This window comes from Arvicanthis niloticus, chromosome 5 (genome assembly GCF_011762505.2).
Source record: "Arvicanthis niloticus isolate mArvNil1 chromosome 5, mArvNil1.pat.X, whole genome shotgun sequence".
Lineage (NCBI taxonomy): Eukaryota > Metazoa > Chordata > Mammalia > Rodentia > Muridae > Arvicanthis > Arvicanthis niloticus.
Genome location: NC_047662.1, coordinates 32,217,325 through 32,240,967, shown reverse-complemented (window position 1 = coordinate 32,240,967; position 23,643 = coordinate 32,217,325).

Below are 23,643 nucleotides of genomic sequence, written 5' to 3'. Positions count from 1 at the left end.
AGTTGAAAACCAACCAACCAACCAACCAACCAACCAAAAAACTAACCAACATATAATCTCAGTGCTAATGAAGGTGTAAGTAGGAGGATCTGAAATTTAAAGTCATCCTAGGATACACAAAAATTACAAGGCCAGAGAGGGCTACATGAGACCCAACTTTAAAACAACAAAAGGTGGATAGTGTTACAGAAGAACTTGTTTTTACCTTTCAGTTTTATTTAAATTTAAGTACCGGCATGAGTCCTCTTAGATGGTGTCCATATAGAACCTTTTCAGTACTTCTGTACAGGGGAGCAGTTACTTTCTTCCGGATGAGAAAGCCCAAGTTCATTATGGTTGAGAGGAACTTGGAGATAAGATTTAGAAAGGGCTTTTGTTGGGGGGCACAGAGGCCCTTGCAGTCACAGAGAAGCATTACTCATTTGTTTGTTTGCTTGATTTTTGTTTACATGGTTTTTTTTGTTTGTTTTTCCCTAATAGCAGGAATAACTCAATATCAATGGTCCCTTCATGGGAGAAAAAAAATGAAACAAGCCCAACTTCTATTACAGAAACAATCTCAACCAGGGCATAAAGCATTCAGCCGATGCTGTTTCAATTTCCAGAGGTTCTTGGTCATTTATTATATGGAGGATATCCTCTTCCCCAGATCATCTAATTAATGCTTAAATAAATGCTTAATTTGTTTAGACTAATCAATTACTTAATTAAAGAGACTAAAAGAGAAAATTTCAGAATTTTGAACACTTTTTTTGAGACAAAGTTTATTTTGTGTGGCCCTGACTGTGCAGGAACTAGACCAGGCTAGCCGTGAACCCACAGGGATCCTTCTGCCTCTGCCTCCCAAGTGCTGGGATTAAAGGCATGTGCCACCATGCCTGGCCTTTGGGTATGCTTTTATCTGTTTATCGCTATTGAGGATTTGGCTCTTCTCCTTAAGTTGCTTTCTGGAAACTCTTGGTTAAATTCTATAAAAATTTAACACCCGAAAGAGAGCAGGTTATTAGCTTATTAGGTAATGTGGCTGCTAAGACAGTAGCTCTTAGAAATAATCTCTTACTGATAAAGAGCCTACAAAAATTATTTTTCCACTAAATAAAATTCAGATAAATTATTTGCTCCACAATGCTAATAGTTGGTAGGTCATGTTAACATGTTACTTGGGATCTATTTTTTTTAAATCTTCTTTTTAGGGTTTTATAAAACTACTTCATGGATATTGCCTAAACTTACATCTTAAAAGCATATATAGATTACTTTTAATATTTTTATAGATGCTTCTTGAAAAGGACAAAGAACATGTTTACATTCAAATTCCCTATGCCCCTATTGACCCACTCTAAGTTATATAGCACAAAAGTTTAAACTTGTAATCAGTCAGCTTTTATTAGAAATTTAATATTTTAATATTTTAACTTGACTGCTGATGATTTAAGTTTGGATGATAATTTATTGGATGGACTAAGAAGAATCAGAATCTTATAGTTATAATGGATGGTTTTTGAATCCCTAGTTTTTATATCCTCACCCAAAATGAGTATCTTTAAGGAAGACTGAGGCTCAACACTAACTGACCTCACACATGAATTAGCATCTGAAGGATGAGATGCACCAAGAATGGAAAGTGACCTAACTCAAGAAGAAAATAATATTGCAGAAGATTGTAAATGTCGGAAGGAGATAGTGGAAAGAAACATTTGGAATGAGGGACTTGAGAATGGAGACTAGTTAACAGAAGTGGTTTAGAGATAGAAATGTGGACGAGACAAAGTGCACAGAAGCTGTTCGGGTCCACAGTAACCGAAGGAAGACCCCAGACTCAAATAGTGTGCCAAAGTAACAGAGCGCTTATTCTGCAGAAATTACCAACATGCAGGGGTCAACGGTTCATCAAAACGGTGACCCCAGTCAAAAGCATGCAAGCCTTTTATAGAAAACGAGGGGAATTTTAGCAAAGGTTGGGTAATCTAAAACTTCATTACTGGGTGCTGGAGAAGTTACATGGGTCAGTTTTTGATTGGCTGCTATGTTAGTTTCATTATATTTTGTGAGGTCATGAGGAAATTCCAGGAACCAGTTCAGCTCTGAGCTTATGCTCCCTTGGTCAGAGCCATCCATGATCAACAGCTCCTTATCAGTAGCACCCTCTGACAAGCCCAATCTTCTTCCCTGGGGAACCAAAACTTTTCTATTCCTAAGGTTTTTATTCCTTAGAGCACATCTCAAGGCTTAATGTGCTTCTGCAGTCCAGTTTCCTTGCTTTAAAAATAACAGATAGACAGACAGTCAGACAGACAGATCTAATCTTATTGAAACATGACAGTAATACTGTATGCTGACATATCCATCTCTAGAAAACACTAGCAGGAAAAATTTTCATAGGAGGAAAGCCAGGAACAGCTTTTCAGTATATCAGTAGATATTACTGATATAAGGTAGCACCTATAAACCTTCTTAATCCTCATGAACCTGTTAATCCCACCAGGCAAGAATACAGCTTCTACCACAATTAGAGCCAAATTTGAAGCAAGCTTGATTTTATTGGGGTACACCCAAGAGCTGGCCAGCAACTGCCTCCTAAGTCAGATTAAAAAGAGCATCTAGGAATCCATTTCTTGGGCCCCTTTTAAGGAGAAAAATCACAAGTAGTTGCAAAGCAGTTTTCAGAAGAGAGACATTGGAGCAATGAGGCAATTCAGGAAAAACAAACACTATGTGGTCAACATGTGATTAGGAAGGCTAAGAGAAGGTCAGGAAGGGTCAGAGAGGGTCAAGGACAGGAAGGATGTTCTCAAAAATAAGTCAAGGTCATATGTTGTGGCAGGTCCAGCTCCAGGAAACAGACTTAAAACAGCAACTCAGCTCTTACAGTAAATGTAAATTTATTCTTAACAATACAGCTTAATGGCTCCTGCTTCAAAATAGAGTCAGGTAGGTTCTCAAACCCTCTGTTTATTATTATACCTTCTTTTTAAATTAAGGAGGCAACAGCATGTCTCCAAGATATTTTTGATTTAGCCTGAATTTTATTATAATGATAAATTTCTAAGGTTATAAAGGTATACTTATGCTAACAAAAATTAACTTAGTGGTGTATGTCTACAACTCTGAAAGCCTAATTTTATAAAAATTATTAACCTGTAAACTGTTAAAAACAAGACATGCAAATTAATGGTCAATTACCTTATAAATGATCAAATTCTTTAATGTGCTCAGAACTAACTTTGTAGTCATACTAAGTACAAAAACAGACAGGCTTTAGTCTTTTATATATGTTTTTAAGGTTAAGTCTAAAGCAAGTAACTAAAAGCAAAGTTTGTTTAAAACCAGGTATGCTTTATAAATGTTGCCTGGTCAAATTATGCATTCATCCAATGTGCTAGTAACATTAGCAAAATAAGAAATTCTATCTTGTCTTTTATTACTAAAACTTCATTTTAAAATTTATATTTTTGTACAACATAACAAATTTTAAAAATAACAATGTGAACAGGCTTGGGATAGATTTAAAAGAATGGGAGTAAATTGGAATCAAGGAAGTTTTAAAAAATATTTCTTTTGGATATTATGTTGGCACAACAACTGTTACATCAAACTGCCTACAAAATACAGTAAAAACCAAAGCCTTCTAAGAAGTTCTTCCTCCAGGGTGGTTGTGCTTTGGTGTTGTTCACAATTGTGTTTCCTTTATAGTATCAGCTAAATCGGAACATTCATGCTTACATGAAAATAATCCAAATCTTTTGTACTTCAGGATTTTATATGATTATTTCTTAGGTACTTCTAAATAGCCTGTTACCTAGTTTTTTTAAAAGTCTTCTTGTCTTACTTAGGGTTTTATTGCTGTGAACAGACAACATTTAATTGGGGTTGGCTTACAGGTTCAGAGGTTTAGTCCATTACCATCAAGGTGGGAGCATGGCAGTTTCCTAGCAGATGTGGGGCTGGAGGAGATGAGAGTTCCACCTCTTATTCTAAAGGCTTCTAGGAGAAGACTGGCTTCCAGGCAGACAGGATGAGATTCTTAAAATCCATGCCCACAGTGACACACTTCCTCCAACATGGCCACACCTCCTAATAGTGTCACTCCCTGGGCCAAGCATGTTCAAACCACCATACTTCTTAAGCTCATAATTAATATTGTTCTAAATTTTAAAGATACCAAATATTAAAAGCCATAAGTTTAATCTTTAAAAGTTAATAACTGTTGTTAGTTAAATGGATGTCGTTTGTTTTTTTACTTTATGCTCTCCCTTGTCTGATAAAAGGTCAGACTCTGGCAAGGGAGAAAGTTAAAGGTTGCTCCCAAGAGCTTATCCTTTATTAAAGGCATTGTTTTATACAGCATAAAGACAAATTTTAAACAGTATTCCAAACTTCTAATGCATAATTAGTAGTGAATGGACATTGGCTTAAATCTGAAAATATGGCGGTGTCTCAGACCCTCTCTGTAATCACATACATAGAGATCTGAGCTCAAAGTGCACTCCAGGCATACACAATGCCTCTCCCTAGTCAGCCACACAACATAGCCCCAGGCATAGCACAGGGCCCAGGAAACTCCAGTGAAACACCATTGTATCATATCTGAAGCTTTGCCAAATAGTTCTTTATACATTTCCTTTCTAGGACCCATTACAACTAAAAATGATAGTGGCCCTACTTAGCAAATGATCTGAGAAATTTTAGTATTAATCAAATTACTAAAATTCCTTACTATACACAGAATTAAGTTATTGTGGAATGACACAGATACTTAATTGGTAAAGTAAAAAAAATAAATGAAAGAATAAATGACTAAATAAATAAATGGGGGTATTTTCACTACCTATATCCTCACATTCTATTTAGCTATGCTAACTTTATTTATTTATTTTTATTAATTTTTTTCCATGAGGGTGCTCCCCCACCCACCTGCCCACTCCACCACACTAGCATTCCTCTATGCTGGGGCATCAAGCCTTCACAGGACCAAGGGCCTCCCTTCCCTTTGATGTCATACAAGGCCATCCTCTGCTACATATATATGCAGCTGGAGCCATGGGTCCCTCTATGTGTACTCTTTGGTTGGTGGTTTAGTTTCTGAATTTTTTTTAAAAGGATAATGATTTTTCTGCTGCCCAGAAACATTTGCCCTAACAGAGACACAATCTAAAGTAAATGCTAAATAAAAAGAAAGAGACGTGCGGATGTTCTACCATCTAGGTGAGGTTATACTGTTGAGCTTACTCTGCTGTCTATTGTAATGCTACGTGTGAGTCCTCAAGACCTGGACTCTGTATACAAGCTCAAGTGATTCTGCCCTAAAGTCATTTTTGATTGGTAAATAAAGATTCCAGCAGCCAATATCTGGGCAGAAGAGACATATGTGGGGTTTAGGTTTCCCAAGCTTGGGGTTGGAGGAGAACCATGAGGGAAAAAAAGGTGGAAAAAGAAGGAGAAGCTGCCATGCGTTAGGTGAACCATAAAAATATGGCCAGATGAAATATAGTAAGTAATAATTCAAGGTTATCGATAGAAAAGTAGACTTTAATCGCATAGAGGGTAGATATATGCCCAAGCTCTAGTGCTGATTATGGCTTATTATAAATATAAAAGTTGTGTGAATTAGAAACTTCTAAGTTCTTTGGGAAGTTAGTTATGTCAAATGATGTTTGACTGGGGCACACCGTTGAAAGGATGTCTTGATAAAGCAAGCACGTGAGAGACTGATTTACTGAAGCAGACACAGGTGAAAGGACATTTGAATATAGCAAACACCTGAAATAACGCTTGATGAAGGAATACAAATATGACTCCACAGACAGTGGGAGACGAGCACTGAGCATTGGTTTGCTTTGCTAGGCCTCACTACTCTTCACTAACAACATACATGTATTAGTTCTCCTTACATAGCGTTGTTGAGCTCAACTTGTGGTAATGCAGCCACTGAGAGAAACTCTCCCAAGAACTTCCTGTGGGGTTCCTGTAGTAGCTTGCCACCTCCAGAGCCACACCTTCAGCCGGTTGGTGAGCCTGGTGGTTTCTTCAGGATTGAACTACAGTTTCTTGGTGTTTGCTTGCTGAAAGTACTGGATTTTAGCTGCTGGTTTCATGCCCGGTGTCTGCCTAGAGGACTGGTCTACAGCTGCTAAGTTGTATTTGGTGTTTGCTACAGGACTGAACTGCTGTCAAAGAAGATCAAGCTTGCCCCCAAAGAACGTTTGCTGAACAGGCTCTCTTCCCCAGTGTCCTAATATCTTTTGTCTTCCATTACCTCTGCTGGGTGGTGGGCTAGAGGAGAGGTTGAATCTTTATTAAAAGTAGTTTGCAAAAACTTATGCCTATAGTTGTGTGTCTTTTATCTTGGAATTAAATGGTCAAAGGTTGGGTAGAAACTCTGGGTCAGGATTAAATAATGTCTACAACATTACGCTTGTGTTTTTCAGAAAATGAAGTGCCAGATAGCTCCTCATTTGATGCATTCAACCAGGTCATCCAGAGACCACTGGACAGATGAAAGGTATAAAATATCTGACCAGGACATCCAGAGAACACCAGATGAATGAAACATCTGAAGGCAGATGACAAAGCCCTCAAGAGGAGATGTCCCAAGAGGGAGAATCAGCTGATAACTTAGGGAGACATAAGGACTTTAACTCATTAAGCCAGGACTTTGAGGAAACAACAAGGAATGACCTAAAAATGACACTGTTATGATAATGACTGTGTAGTATGATAATTCTTATCAATTCAGAATGACACACTTATGATAGGAGACATAAATACACCTGCTATAGGAGACAGTATGACACACCTGCTATAGGAGACAGTATGATTTTCTTTTGTCATGCTAAGGACTGTTATAAAGGTTTATGTGGAATAAGCTCTATTATATCCATTTTGCTCACAACAAAATATTAGGAGAAATTATAGAGATGGATGAATTATAGAGATAGAGAATGGCTTTTGCCTGTCCAGTCCTTTGTTGGCTATTCTTACAATTCTCTTATGCTTGCCTGTAGTAATTAGATTAGCTATAGAGGCAAAGCATTCAACCCTGGCCTCTATTACAGCAACTATTTTTTCTTTAAAAATAAAATTGGAATGGAGGAGATGTTGGAGGCACAGAGGTCCTTGTACAAAGCATTAGGGAAAACCAGGAATGTTGATCACACAGGGGCCTCTTCTCAATGGAGGAGATAAAATACCTGGTTTACTGCACAGAAGGCTGGGAGTGGATTTTGTTCATGACCTGGTGACCTTTTGCTGTCTATAGAGGCAGGCCTCACCTAAACGTCTCAGAATGGTTATTCCAGATTGTTCCCTCCCTAGACCATTACCCACCCTTAGGGTGGATGTCACGAGTACATTATGACGTGCTGACCTCTATGCTATGGTCAGAGACCATATACATGTACTCAATTCTAAGTGGTTTAGCTACAGAACCCACCTTCATGGCCACATGTACTTTGTGAATGAGTTTCTATGTAGTCACATCTTAAGCTTTACTGTGCACCTGTGATTGGACTGATCATCTCCTGGAAACCTTTCCCCAAATTGTACTGTGTTTTAAATATGCTGACAATGCAGCCTCTGGCATTAGACTCCCTGAAGTCGGATCCAAGTTGACAAAGTCAATCTGCACTGGGTTTTCATTCTTACCTCTTCCTTGGGTTTGCTTCTCTGTCTGACACCTGCAGGGACCCCCTCAGGCTTTTTGATAAATGTAGAAAATAGTTATTTCTAAGTCATTTTATAGAATTCCTTTGTTTTTTGGCTCATCTTTAAAAAGGTTTTTATTAGCATATATTAGTTATTCATGATAATGGCCTTCACTTCCTGTCCCTTGTTCATAAGCCTCTTCACATATTTGTGCCTCATTTGCTTATGTGTTTACAGAAAGGGACCCCACCTCCTTCATGAGAATTGTATTAAGAACAAACAACACAGTTTTCTACAGCATTTTGTGAGAGTGGCATACTGCACAGTAACCTACATACTGTTATTAGATCAGTTATTTCCTGCCTAGTACCTATCTAAACAGCAGGGTCCCCAGAAGGTCTTATGAATTAAGGTAGTTCACATATAACTAGAACAAAGTGTGAACCCCGATTAGAAAGACAGTGAGTGCTTGTGTGGGTAGTACTGAAGTGATCAGCAAAGGACAGACCCCATCCAAGGATCACTTGCAAACCTGCCAAGTGTTCCACATTTTGAAAAAACAAGACAAGCAAGAATCCAGGAGTTTGCAACAGGAGGAAGAAGAGCACAGTAAAGAAAGGTCAGTTGGGGCCTGGAGAGATGGCTCAGAGCGGAGGAGCACTGGCTGCTCCTCAGAGCAGCTGCTTTCCCCTCCCTGTGTGTACATGCAGGTTTGCAACATTTGTAACTCCCATTCCAAACGATCTGACTCCCTGTTCTGCCCCCCCCCCCCGTGGGCATTGCATACTGGGTGCACAGATGAATACGCATGCAAAACACTCTGTATATAAAATTTAAAAATTAAATGTTTACTATTTTACTCAAGGTTAACATATTACAAAAGAAGGGTCAGTTATGGTAAATAATATTGGTAAAGTATTGTCAGACATACAGGCATAGAGCCACAGACATGGTAGGTTCCGATTTCTTCATTCTAGTTGCCAGAGACAAAGAACAGGAACAGAGAGAGGGGAATAAAGGAAGTCCTTGTCTCCACAGCAGGGTTTGAGGGGACAGCAAGTGTCTTGAGTTGCCAAGGGCACCTGAGGGAATCAGTTCTATGATGGTGCTTCATATGGTGTGTCTATTTTAGAGCAAAATGACTGAAGGGTTCGTAACAAATTCACAGACCTCAGCACAACTAACTGCACGTTACCATTCAGGCCATATGACTCACCTGCCAAAATGAGAACAAAGACCTAGTCCATCAAAGTCCACAGTTCTAGGAAAGACTCTAAATGTATTAACATGGCTTTTTTTCCCTTTTGGCTCACTGTGCTTGTTAACTGAAATATGTCAACCCAGACTGTGTTTTTGTGCTTAAAAGCTCACCTTGATTAAGACTTGGGACTACACTAGGATCCTGAATACCCAGTATAGTTACCATTGGCCAATAAAGACTTTCTATTGACTTAAATCCATGCCTGAGCAGTTTTCTCTGGTGGGTACCCCACAACAGGATTTAGAAGAGACTACTAAGTTAACTCACAGTCTATAAGTGACTGACCCCAGGGTCCACTGTAGCAAGGAATAACCCAGATAAGATCTGAGATATGACTCTAACAGATCTACCACAGGCCTGACACCATTAAAGAATGGAGAGACAACTCAGCAGGACAAGGGCACTTGCTGTAAAGATCTGGTGACCTGAACAGGACCTTAAAGACTATTTCTGGTACTTCTTGAGAAGTTCTTATGGTACAGGTCAAGAAAGATCTTCAAACTAATCCATCAAGGGGCTTTGACATTGTTCCTTTTATGGACTGTGAGGCTCGAGTAGAAGTAATATTATAGTGAAGTGTGCCTGCTGCTCATGGTGTGATTTTAAACTTCCAAATCCTAAGCAAAGCCCAGATGAGCCTTTGTGAGGCACACATGCATTTGCTGGGCATTGTATAGAGGAGACCATAGCACAGAGAAGCGGTTGGTGTCTTTGTTCTGAACAATCCAGGGCTTTGTTACACTTGCAAGTGAGAAGGCCATGCGGATAAATAAAGGACTCAGTGAGCATATATGCAACCTGAACTTAAACACAACAGCAATCATCAGAAGGAAGTGGAAGAGCTGACGGTAACCCAGGGAGCTTTGGGAATCAAGGTGGGTTAGGTAGAAGAAGATGGGGGTGGAGTTGGCTTGGTAAATAACCGGTGTAGTGATCTGGGTGGAGAGATGAAGTGTGGAGGCCTCAGCGTGGATACAGCAGTGGTGGATATGTTGGGAGAAGCAGTCAGGCCTGTCCGGTAATAACCAAAGCCAGGGCGGCATGCAGAGGAAGCCAAATCAGCCTGTGGTTCTGGAAATAGCTCCTACCGTGGTTCTAATTCTGGTTCCTGTCTTGGCTGGGAGCTGGCATCAATGCAGGGTCAGGCAGTGGCTTTGACTCTGAGGAGAGTTTAGCTCAAGTGTAGATTCTAAATCCTCTGGCTGGGGACTGTAGACAGTGGGTTATGGTTGGTTGATATGAATGGTGGGAATTCAAAAGTTTCTAAGTTCACAGAATGCTCCTTGTAAAATATATACGTAGTATTTTTTTTTAATTGGTTTGCTTAGTGTGGAGTATATGCAGCAGGTTTTCTGACATTTTCTTTGGACAAAGAGGAAGAGATAAAGTAATCTTGTGCTGTTACATCAGGTTTAAAATACAGAGTGGCTGAAAGTGAGCTGCTGTGTGCCAGGTTGGTAAACTAACACACTACAATCCATTTCAGGTTTTGCAGAAATACTCTACCTTTGGACTTAAGGGAATCCTTTGCATGTCCAAGGTAGAAAATGTATTGCTTTCTTATTTAATTTGAATCTCACCCTATGGATTTTTTCCTTTACTAAAATTTCCTTTGAGGAGATCATAAGGGCATTGTGTTTTGTTCCTGTGGTTTTGTTTTTAACACTTGTCTTCCTTCCTGCATAAGAGTACAATCTGAAGCTGTCCTTTAGTTTCTGCAGTTCGTCTTGTTTCAAATGTCACACTACACCGAGAGCAGGGCTGTGGATGCCCTTCTCCTAGGAGCACACTCCTGTATCTGTGTTTTATCATCCAATACTGCATCACCATGGCTGCTCTGCTGTCCTCCACTACTCTGTATTTCACAGAGTTGTATCAATGCCATGACTGCAAGGCTGTGACCCAGAACCTGAAGACAGTTCAAGAAAGATTCACTCTCCATTCTCCAAAGGTTGAGAACAGAAGTGTGTGTGTGTGTGTGTGTGTGTGTGTGTGTGTGTGTGTCCAAAGGTACTGGGTTCTTCTAGGCTGAAGTACCATACTGCCCACAGTTTCCTGTCATTTAGCCCTGCTATTCATAACCTGACTTCTTCTTCAAGGCCAAGAAAAGAATCTTTCTTATATCAGGATGTGGCGGCACACTCCTTTAGTTCCAATACTTGAGAGGCAGGGGCAGAGGCAGGCAGATCTTTGTGAGTTCGAGACCAGCCTCACACATTCCAAGCCAGCCAGGGCTATATAGTGGAAACCTGTCTAAACACAAAGACAACAACAGAAGATTCTCAGGAAATTCTTAAATAAAAAGCAAAAAGCAAAGAACTCATCTCACACATGTAGGTGAAGGGGGTTATTAATAATGACATTTATGCAGATACATGGTCTTATAAATCCAGAAGCATTCAGTACTTTAACCAACTCTTGGCTCTTGGACAACTTGGACCCGTCAGCGCTGAAGAAGTAGTTACTACTGTGAAGCATTTCAGCCTGGCTCTACAGTGCCAGTCTCACAGCCACCAACCTGACTTCATCTTCCATGTCCCACTGTAGGATTGGTGTAGGCAATGCAGGCTTTTCAGTAGCTCCTTCAAGCAAAACTCTCACCCAGACATGGAGCACAGGCCATGGAGCACCATAGTATTTGACCCTAATACCTACCCAACCTTCTCCTCTTCCTCTCTTCCCACCCTGACTTATTTTTTTCCAAATTCTTGTCTACATTTCAGATCAAGCACCTGCACCACAAAGTGTTGGCATGCAGTAGGATTGCCCTTTCTTTGTTTGGCTAACCTCTGACTCAGGTTTCAGATTCAACATCCCCTTAACGTTGTAGCACTTTGGTTTCCATATCATTTTTATGTAACTTTTCATTCTGTGTTGTTCGGTCTCATATCAGTCCCTCTACCAGGATCCATTAGCAGGATGCCAGAAAGTAATGACATCTCATTTAACACATCCCACCAAGAGACTGACAGATCACATATACACAGTAAATATATGGCATCTTATTTTTAAATTTTTTATATTTATTTATTTTGTTTTTTCAAGATAGGCTTCTCTGAGATGCCCTGGCTGTCTGTAGACAAGGCTGGTCTCAAACTTTGAGATCTACCTCTGCCTCCTGTGTGCTGGGACTAAAGGCATGTGCTGGCACCACCGCCAGGCACGGAGGAATGGCTTATCCTTTAAAAGCTAGGCTCACAACACCAAATAGTTGGCATTTTAATTTTTATATAACTTTCTCAGAGCTACATTTTTTTTCTAGATTAAATCAGTTTTGGGTTTATTTGAACCAAGGTCATTATATAGCCTGGGCCTGGCCTGAAAATTGCTATGTTGACTAGGCTAGCCTTGAACATACAGAGATCTGCTTGCCTCCCAAGTGCTGAGATTGATGGAGAGTGCTGCCATGACTGGCTCAGACTAAATCTCTCTCTCTCTCTCTCTCTCTCTCTCTCTCTCTCTCTCTCTCTCTCTCTCTCACACACACACACACACACACACACACACACACACAGGAAATCTGAACCCAAAGCCTTGAACTCGCTTGGTAAGAACTGTACCACTGAGCTATGCCCTCAGCTTTATTTATAGATTTTAAACTCTTCTTCTTATCCTGCTTAGCTAATATGAAAGGGCCCAGACCTCCAAGTGCAATCTATCATGCCTAGGGTTTACACCAGGCAGGCTGAGTAGAGTAGGCTATACTTTCTACAATAGCTATACATGGAGGGTATGGAGCAGTTGTATGCCAACTAGCACCATAGACCACTTAGAGGTGTGAACTGGAGAGGAGCAACGTTTCTCACTTTAGCATGCAAGCAAGCCTGACTTTTTCATAAATTATCTTCCTCACAGAACCAACTGATAACACTTCCCAGTCTTTATTCTCACAGGAGAAAAACGTCAGCAGTGGATTGACAGCTAGAGTTGGAGCTGCTGGACTTAAATCTGGCCATTCGCACACCCTCAGCTTTTTTCTGCTATTCACTTTCACAACACGACTCTCAGCTAACTTGTAGAGAAGTGGTATCTCATGCACTTCAACTACTGCCTACCCTCTTCCATTAGTCACTCCTACTGTTAAATGCACTCTGTTGGATCTCTAGTGAGATCAGAAACTGAGCTCACTCTTGTCAGGCAACACATTTTATCTTTTTTTTTTTTCTTTTTGAGACAGGGTTTCTCTGTATAGCCCTGGCTGTCCTGGAACTCACTCTGTAGACCAGGCTGGCCTCAAACTCAGAACTCTGCCTGCCTCTGCCTCCCAAGTGCTGGGATTAAAGGCATGTGCCACCACTGTCCGGCCCACATTTTATATTGTAAAAAATGTGTATATGTGTGTTTGCCTGTATGAGTTATGTGAACCATGTGCATGCAAGAGCCCACAGAGACCAGAAGAGGACGTAAGATCCCCTGGAACTAGAGTTACAGGCAACTGCAAGCCACCCTGTGGGTGCTGGGAACAGAACTCCAGTCCTTTGCAAGATCATTCAGGGTCCCTTAACTGTTGAGCCATCTCTTCCTGTCTCAGGATCTCTGCCAAATAAGGGTGATAATTGGAGAACTGAAGGTCAGATCTGCTTTGGTATGTAAAATACGCACCCCAACCCCTTTTCCTGGGTCTGAAACCCAACAGATAACACTTCCCTTCATGGGGTTATGAACATTCAATAGTATAATTTTATAAGTCTTATAACTTCTCACAGCACTTTTCACTGTATATTCCAGGTGTTTCTAGAACCAAAATATTGTGTCACCATTCTTACTTAGGTAAATCTCCACAATGACACTGACAAGTTTACTTTGATATTTTTTGTCTCCCAAAGCATTTCAAAATCTGTTAGTTTCTGAGACAGAGTAATAGTCTAGACTGGTTTTGAACTTACTATATAGCTGAAGATGATTCTAAACTTCTAATCCTCTCTCCATTCCCCAAGATACTAAAATACAGACATATGCCACCATGCTTATTAAACATATCTTTAAAAATTTTTGCTGGGTGTATTGTACATGCTTGTAATTTTAGCCCTTGGCAGGTTGAGGTAAATTTGTGAGCTCCAGGCCAGTCTAGGCTATATGGTGAGACCATGTCTAAAAAGGGGGTGGGGAGGGAGACATAACTCAGTGGTAGAGTTTTCTTAACATGTACAAAGTCCTGGGAACAACTCCTCATCAACATACATAAAAAGGCTTACATTTATTATTTGGTGAGTGATCATGTCCCTCAGTGACTGTCTTTGAGGCACAGTTAAGGAGCAGACAATCCAGGACCTGAGGGAAGGTAGGTTGGGGATGGATCACTTCTAGAAAGCTAATAAAAATCTTTTCTCCTCATAGCTCTCCACTTTCCCCCACATGTTTTATAGTGAGAATTAGAGAAACACTGAAGAGCAAGCCCTGGGTAAGATGACAAGCAGAGATGTATCAGGTTGCTGTTGGTCTTAGTTGAAAAAAAAAAAAAGTTCTTGAAACAGTCAATATTTTCATGTCCAGGCCAAGTTTGAGACAAATTCCAAATAAGACATTAAGTTGGAATTACTAAAAGCTTCAAAACAACTCAGTGATCTGGGAATTACCATGTAATCATTCATTCTGTCTTATGAAGAAAACATTCTTCATACTATCAAGATTTCAATGTCATTATTCATAGATCTAGGGAAGACCCTTCTAGAAGACATATGGTCATGTATTTTCTATACAATGTTCTAAATAAAGATTCCAAGATTGTCACAACAATCCTGAGCAGGAGCCATGTTGAGATGTCACAAAGCCTTCTTTCAAACCATACTACATTTGTGATAACGGTGTGGCATTGGAATGAAAAGCCATGTAGACCAACAGAATGGTGTTGTGGTAATTTCTTACCCCAATAAGCCTGTATAAAAACCACACAACTCAGTTATTATATTTATAAGCTATACATCTAGATTGGGCAGAACTATCACTGTACTATATTCCCCAGCTATGAGAATGCTTGTTACTTGTGGCTCCTTCAGGCCACATGTTTCTGCTCCATCTTCATTCCACCTCTTCCTCCTCCATCCCCTTTCCTCTCCCATTCCCTATTCTTCTTTCACTTTCTAAAACCTCCATCCTCACCTTTCCCTTCCACTGCCCAATCACAGGCTCTAGCCTTTATTTAACCAGTTAAAATGGGCAGAAGGTTCACATAAAATCACCTGAGTAAGTGATCAACTCCTTGTTGGAGCAGCCCCTCTTTTTTGTTTTGTTTTTCAAGACTTGGTTTCTCTGTATAGCCTTGGCTGTCCTAGAATTCATTCTGTAGACTAGGCTGGCCTTGAACTCAGAAGTCTGCCTGCCTTTGCCTCCCAAGTTCTGGTATTAAAGGTGTGTGCCACTACTCTCCGACTCTTTTTTTTTTTTTTTTGTAGCAGTCCCTCTTGAGGAAGCAGAATCGACGTTAGAATACAAACAGCACAAGGGCAACCCACAACTCCCCCCCTTTTGTCCAATTAAAAGGCTCTTTTCTTTCAGATATAAATTGAGTACAACCATTACAAATATGTAATTTATAAAGTATAAGATACATCTACCATCTGTCCTAACTTAAAAAGCTTATAATTCTATACCTGAAAACCATCCTTTCAAATCTATATCATCTCTCGAAATGTTAAACAACTTGAGTTGACTATGAGACTATAATTATTCTTTAACCATGTCATATATCTGAGAATGACAAAAATATTACCTGAAAATATAGGAATCATAAAACATAGCTTCCAAAACTTAACCAATTTGTAGAGACAGCTACTTGTACCCTCATTCCTCAAAACGTTGGAGCATCAGTTTTCAGCCTTCTGGCCCAGGATCATCTGACAGACCTTTGTAAAGTAGAGTTATTAAGGACTGCTTACTCTGTCTTGGCAGAGGCACCAGTCAACTATTCCACATAGTGTGTCCTTTTTCTGGGCAGTATTTTTGTCTGTAGATGAATTGAGGCAATTCTTGTCCAGTGGCTATCTTGCCACAACTGGAGCAATGCCACTGATGCTCAATTTCTTCTTTGAACCAAGAAGGGGATGTTGTCAGGAGCAGATGTGTCTCTAGTCAAATAATCTTTACTAATGATTGGCCTTAAATGACATATTCTGTGGACTTCTGACTTTTGAATACTATTTATGTAAAGTCCACTGAACTGTTACATCTTAATTATTCTTAGTCATTTCTATTTGAGTAAATTAATTTTTTTATTATAATTAAATCAGAATCTAATATAACCATGAGATTACTATCTGGCCCTCAACTTGTATTACTTAATCATCCTAACCAGTTTGTAATGACAGTTATTAGTAGGACTGGGTCTAAGCCTTGTATTCTTAGATGAGTTGTACAGGCACAATGCCTATCAAAGAGTAACACTATTAATTTCAAATTTTGTATTAATATAAGAAATTTACACCAATGAAAACCTTAAATCTATATCAATCTATAAATTCCATATCAATGTAAAATTATAACTTCAATTTGCATTAATTATAAAGATTTCTACCAATGTAAGATATGGCTGTACAATGTTGTTTAAGAGTATATCTCTATTTGTCTAGTCCTCTAATTTTTATATCACTATATCCCCCTTTTCTCTACCATCCGCCTTTCCTTTACCTAAGAAGGAAGGATAGAGAAGAGGAAAGGTAGAAATCCCTGAGTCTAAGCTCTCTAATTTCCTCCCTGTCCAAAGCTACAACATTTGTAAATTATCTCTTAAAATGACAACATATCTACAATTCATAAAATAATCATAACCACCCAACCCAAGGGTCCCAATATTCTTTTGCTTGCTTCTAGTTGAATTGGGGTAAAGAATTCCCTTCTGGAGGCCCAAAGGGAAATGGAAAAATTGATTTTGTCAAAGGAGGGCTAGCTGGCATCATTTGCCTTCTAGTCTCTATGTGCTGAGAAAGTTCATGGCTCAGCTGACATTCTGACTATAACCATCTGACAGGCTGGATGGGCAAGTTAGCTGTTCTGGAAATGTCCTGGAAGCAAGTTTTTAGAGGAAACAGCTTCAATGTAGTTGAGGTAGAATCAAACAAGAGCTGGAATAGAAGGTCACAGAATCTCAGCATCCCAGAGTGTGAACCTTCTCAGGGTGTCTTTCTCCTCTTCCATTCTGCAATATACAAACCTTACAAGCAATACATAGCTTTGTAAAGACAGTCATATGGAACATGCAGGGTGTATAGATTGGTTAATGAAGATCAATAAAGAAAGACAACTGCTTTTCTTCAGAGGTTAGTTTGATCACATAATAAAACTACAATATAAATTTTCATTCATGCCATCTTAAAGGTGGTATGTAATAAGTCATGAGAGGTTTGTAATCAATAAGTGTCATTGACTGTATATAGAGACATAAGTCTTAGCCCATTCTAAGAGTTGTCTCTACATACAGAGACATATGCATCATCTATCTTGTCATTCTAGAGTTGTCTCTACATACAGAGACATATACATCATCTACCTTGTTCATTTTGTTAGTCTCCTTCTTCTTGTCTGTTGCCAAGGTCTTCAGTGGGTCTTCCTTTGTCATGTCTAGTTTTTATCAACTTGGAAGGAATCCATAGCTTTCCTTTTTCTGTGGAAATATAGACATAACCCCTCCCCCAGCATAACACATTTCTTATTTTCCATTCTGATGTCAGAACATCCTTAAAATAAACAGACTGGTTTAGTTTAGCAGTTTTCCCACAATCCAATGTTTTTCAGCAGCCGTAGTTTTTGGCATTAGTATTTTTTTTTTTAATTTAAGGTTAATGAAGGACTATGTAATCTATCTCTGGGGGTTTTTGTTGCCCCCTTTGGCATGTTAAGTATCTCTTAGAATTTGATTAGATCTCTCCACAATCACTTGTCCTGTAGGATTATGTGATATTTTTGTAACATGTTTTATATTATAATATGTAAAAACTCTTCATCTTAGAGACATATGTTAGACTGTTGTTCATTTTAGTTTATATGGGTATTTCTATAATGGCCATAATTTTTAAACAAATGTGTAATTACAGAATCAGCCTTTTCTGATGCTAAGGCAGTTGCCCATTGAAATCCTGAATATGTGTCTATAGTATGATGCACATATTTCAGTTTACCAAATTCCATAAAATGGAAGACATCCATTTGCCAAATATCATTTCTTTGGGTACCTTTAGGGTTACTTCCTGTAGGTAATGGAGTTTGGCTATATAATGAGCAAGTAGACATTGTGTCATAATTTCCTTGGCTTGTTACCAAGTGATAGAGAATTCTTTCTTTAAACCTTTGCTGTTAACATGGTGTTTTTGCCTCTAGTACACTTCCTACCAATAGTTGGTCAATTTTATTATTACTTTGTGCCAGAGGGCCTGGCAGACCTGTATGGGATCTTATGTGTGTTATATACAGTGGATGACTCCTGTTCCTGATCATTTGTTGTAGCTGAGTAAATAGTGAAGTCAATTCAGAATCATCCTGAATAAGGTCAACAGTCTCTATGTGTAAAACAACTCTTTCTGCATATTGAGAGTCAGTTACTATATGAAGAGACTCTTGAAAATCTGACATCATGAGTACTGCATATAACTCAGATTTTTGAAAAGACTTTTAGGGACTCTCAGCCATCTTATTTATATCTTCTGATTTATATCCTGCCTTTCCTGATTTATTGGCATCAGTGTAAAATGTAGGGGCCCCAGAAATTGGAATTTCTTTTATTATATGAGGGAGAATCCAATTTTTTTTTTCTTTTAAATGAACGGAAGCTGCTTGCTTTTAGGGTATCTGTTGTTAATCTCTCCCACACAATTACTGTATGTTTTTTGTCAATGTTCATCTTGTGCCCATAACGAGGCCATCTCTGCATTAGTAAAAGGTACCACTCTCTCTGCTGGATCCATTGCAGGTAGTTGTTGAAGTCTCGTTTTTCCTTTTAGTATCAATTCAGAGACCTTCTCTATGTAGGTTTTAAATTTTTACTCAGTGTATGTGCTAAAAATATCCATTTTTAAGATATAATCTTCCTTCTGCATGAAAATTCCTGTAGGGGAATGAGTGGAAGGTAAGATAACTAAGATGCAGGCCATCTTTGGATCAATATGATCTAGATGTGTATCCTGTATTCCTTTCTACTAGAGCTAACTCCGAAGCCTCTGCTGATAATTTCCTCGGCCTAATTAAATCTTTATCACCTTGTAACATTTGAAATAAATTACTCAGCTCTTGAGTGGTCAACCCAATCACAGGCCGAAGCCAGTTAGTATCTCCTAATAGTTTCTGAACATCATTAAGAGTCCTTAATTGGTTTCTTCTGATTTGTACCTTTTGTGGCCTAACCTTTTGTAGACTTAAACAGAAACAGTCCCATGCAGCTGGTTGACTCTCAACAATGGTGCTGAGACAGAGCTGAAGAAAAGGTAGCTGTTTAAACCACTGGTGCTGGGGGAAACAGGATATCAGCATGCCGGACACTAGCTCTCAAAGTGCACAAAACCAACTCAAAATGCACAAAAGAACTTAATGTACGCATTAAATGTTACAAAAGAAAAGTATTAAAAGACACAGTCACATGACACAACTTTTTGAGCAGGACTAAAATACAGCTCCAGAAATAACAAAAGCTAGGTGTGGTGGCACACAGTCTTTAATCACACACAGCACTTGGGAGGTGGAGGTAGGAGGGAGAGTTCTGGGCAAGCCTGAGCTATGTATCAAGATCCTGTCTCAAAATACCAAATAGAAAGAAAGAAAAATTATCAGGAAATCAACATATGTAATTATGTCAAGTTAAGGAAAATCAAAGTGAAGCAATGATTTACAGAACTGGGGCAGGGAGCTACTCGCTATTCATCCAATGGGGAAATTAATAACCAGCATATGTAAAGAACTCAAAAAATTAAACATCAAAAGATAATTCAACCAATAAAATGGCAACTGACTTTAACAGTTCTCCAAAGTACAAAAGAACAGTAATTAACTGAAAAAAAAAAGTTCAACATTTTTAGCCACTTGCAAAATGCAAATCAAAACTACATGGAGATTCTACCTCATGTCAGTTAGAAAGGCTATTATCTAAAACAAAAACAACAACAAAATAATAAATGCTGGTGAAGAGGCTGGGTAAGAGGAACCCTTATATACTGCTGGTGGGAATCTAAATTAGTTCAGTCACTATGGAAATCAGTGTTCTGATTTCTCAAAATCAAGCACAACTAAGAATAGCTGCAGTGACATACTTTTGTGATAGCATTCACCTTTAATCCCAGCAAGCAAGAGGCAGAGGCATGAGATCTCTCTGAATTCCAGGATAGCCTGGTATAGGAGTTCAGACCAGCTAGAGCTACAGTCTCGAAACAAAAGCAACAAATAGGCAGGCATGGCAGTATACTATGTAATCCCAGCAGTTGAAATTTTAAATTTTGGGGACAGCTTGGGCTACATAATTAGACTCCTCAAAACCCTACAACCACAAAGAGGTGCTAACCCTAGGTGAGAAACTATTGAGTTGACAGCTACAAGGGAAAGGAGGACTACGAGAGAAGGGATGGCTGTAAGGGGGGCAGGGAGGGCTACAAGGGAAGGAAGGATCTTTTTTCTTTAGGGTTGTGGTTACTAGCAGGGTGCCTCTGTTCCAGTGGATGACCCCACACCCCATCTGCATAAGGTAGTACTAACTGGACTAAATGGGATAGACAAAAAAGAGAGGACATGAAAACAGGAAGAGCATGTGTAGGGGAATTTCGGGGAAGCTACAGAAGGGAACAGAGGGTGGCTCTAATCAAAGTATACTGTATTAAATTTTCAAAGATTAAAGGAAGAAAACATTATATACACAAACAATCAAAAAGAATTACCAAAAGCTCCAGCTTAGCACTCATGGCTGTATACTAGAAAGAATCAAAGCCAACATTAATGTATTAGAGACCTCTGTTCACCCATACTGCAACACTATTCAAAACAGTCAGACTGAACCATCCACCAAATGTGTACGTGTACATATGTAAAGTTGGTTGGAGCTCCAGCCACCCAATGTGTGAATATGTGTGTGTTTGTGTGTGTAGGTATGTATGTACATATGTGAGTTGTTGGGGCTTGTTTTGTTTCATCCATGGACTCTCTCTTTGTACACATGTATGTATGGTGATTCTTTACCTTCTTTTTCTTTTTTCCTTCTCCCTGGCCTTCAAAAAGTTCAAATAGTTCAGATAGAGCCTCTTCCTGATCACAGGGACTACTGGTCCCAGTGAATCTAGGCTTACTCTTTTAGAAACAAGTCTGAGTGATCCAAGTCACTGACTCTCTGGCCCTGATCAGTTGCCCACTCTATGCCCAACCTCAGTGTACTCTGGATGTCAAAGCTGGCCTTTGATACTAAACTATGGAAACAACCACCAATGGATGAACGGATAAAAAGTATGTGGCATATATACAAAATGGTGTAGTTTGGAAACATGCGTTTGTAGCAAGGTGGATTGGAGATTAAGTGAAATATGTCAGATTCAAATTGATAAAACACATTTCCTCTCATATATAGAATCTATATTTTAAAAGGCATTAGCTTGGCTGAGTGAGTGTAGCAGTACATGCCATTAATCTTAGCACTTGAGACCTGGTCTGCACAGCAAGTTCCAGGCCAGCCAAGGCTGCACAGTGAGACTTGTCAAAGGGAGAAAGGAAAAAAGAACAAAACCAAAAACCAGCTGTAAGCTAATCCCTGAAGTCCACATTTAGGATGTGGAAGAGGATTAGGAGTTCAAAGTCATTCTCAAATACTTAAAGATTTAGGGACTTAAGAGGCCAGTCTGGGACACATGAAACCACTCTCCTGCCCCTCTCCCCACAAAAGAAACAAATATTAGCTAGTCACTGTGGCACATGACTGTAATCCTTGCACTTGGGAGGCTAAGGAAGATGTCAAATTCAAAGCCAATCTAGGCTTCACAGTAATGTCTTGCTTTCAAAACAAAAAAGAGCCCCATTATTTTGTAAATTAATATGTATAAATAAAAGCTACCCAAAAACATGAACTGAAGCAAACTCTGACAACTCCAACTTGTGACCTTAGCTGAGTCAAGTGCTCTGCTTGTACCTGAGCTGTCAAAGGGGCTCTGAAATGAGGGTTTGACTCTACTCATCTGGGGTGTTTGTAGTTGAATGTATAGTTGTTTTAAGCAAAAGAGCAAACTTCTCTCCTGGACTAAACAACCTTAATATGAAGATTTTTTTTTTCCCCCATTTTATTAGGCAGGATCATGCCACAAAGTCCTGGAATTTTTAAAAATGACTTGTTTTTACTTTATGTGTTGTGTTTTGCCTGTATGTTTATCTGTGTGAAGGTGTCAGATCCCCTAGGACTGACACTTATAGAGAGGTGTAAGCTGCCATGTGGATGCTGGGAACTGAATCCAGGTCTTCTGGGAGAGCAGCCAGTGCTCTTAACTGTTGAACCTCCTCTCCAGTCATGAGTCCTGGAATTTTAAATACACACACCAGGATGGCCTCAAATTTGTGGCAGTTTTGTAGGTGCTAGAATTACAGGTGTGACAGGGTTGAGAACCACACTGATTCTTACTCTCAGACCACAGGCCTCACAAGGTGCTCTCACTCATGCTTCCTCACTGAGGAAGCCAAAGGCCAGAGCTGGACTCCAAGGTAGCAGCAGGGGTATCAGTCTAAGTCTTTCAACCTAAGCACCAGAGAGTGATGTACTTGTAAAGAACTTAATTCAAAGCTGGGCATAATGGATACTGTAACTACAGCTTTAGGAAGGTGGAGGCAGGATTTAAGTTTGAGGCATCCTAGGCAACCCAGAGTGTGTCTTAAAACTAAACACTCATCAACAACCTCATATGAAAATTTGTCATCTACTGGAATCTGTACCAAGAAAGAACCCGAGCTTGTGTAGAGTATTTTAAGACTGTCAGGGTAAGAAGCAGAATGGTGTCCAAAACAGTTGACTTCATAATGGGAAGGGGTTGAGAAGTAACCCCAGGAAAGAAAAGGGGATATAGGTATTCTTTACTAGATAATTAAAGTGGCTGAAAATGCCCCAAGGACAGAGTGACACTAGTGTATTCTAAGAACATAATACTGACTTTGGCATAATGGGCTATACCTGTAATCAGTTTTAAGGCTGAGGCAGGAGGATTTGTCTGAAGCCAGCTTGAGCTATACACAGAGCTTGTCTCAAAACTAGAAAGTCAAATGGTTGGGAACGTGGTTCAGATGGTACAGCTAGCACAACACAGCACTGCATAAACTGGATGAGGGACAAGTTTCTATCAGCACTCAGGAGGTGGGGTGAGGTGGGGTGGGGGCAGGGAGATCAAAGTCTGAGGCTAATCAGCTGAGTGAGCTGCCTTGGAGCTCATGTGGTAATGCCATTCTAGCACTCAGGGCCACAAGACAGGTAAGCCTGAACCTGCACAACAGACTAAAGTGAGAGCAACAGTCTCTACAAACAAAACCCCACACTGCCTTGCCGTCAGATGCCCCTCAATGAACACACACACAAAACCAGACTCACCATGAAACCGTCTTCTTCCCAAATACCCTTTTATATTTCCACCTTAGTTGGCCATGTTTTTCTTGCTCTAAGTTCCAACAGTCCTGTCTCCTTACCTACCTTAATAAGGATAAAAATTATTTCTGTTCATACGCCATGGTGAATGTGTTATTTATGGTTAGGTCAACCTTCAGGAGTCAGCTGGTCTGGTCTGGCAGCAAGCCCTTTACCCGCTGCCCAC